Source organism: Carettochelys insculpta, chromosome 15 (genome assembly GCF_033958435.1).
Source record: "Carettochelys insculpta isolate YL-2023 chromosome 15, ASM3395843v1, whole genome shotgun sequence".
In the NCBI taxonomy this organism is placed as follows: domain Eukaryota; kingdom Metazoa; phylum Chordata; order Testudines; family Carettochelyidae; genus Carettochelys; species Carettochelys insculpta.
This window is the reverse complement of record NC_134151.1, coordinates 2,099,937-2,100,223: the sequence shown is the minus strand read 5'-3', so window position 1 is coordinate 2,100,223 and position 287 is coordinate 2,099,937.

Genomic DNA, 287 nt, shown 5'->3' with positions numbered 1-287 from the left:
GTAATCAGACCTAGAGTACAGATGACAGGGACATCCTGGCTACTTCCTGCTTCTGTACAGCATCAAATTCAGGTCTTCACTGTGCTTTTCCTTTAATCTTTCCAACATGAGTTTCCAGATATGTCTTTTCACTATACTCTCCAAATGTGATCCCCAGTGCTCTTTTTAAAAGGTCACTGGGACACGAGCAGCAGCAGCGACATTTAACAACGGGCTCTTGTCTTGGTGGGGCAGGCAGAAGGGTAATAGAGGCCCTGACACCCTGGCAATCCCAGAAAACAGTGACA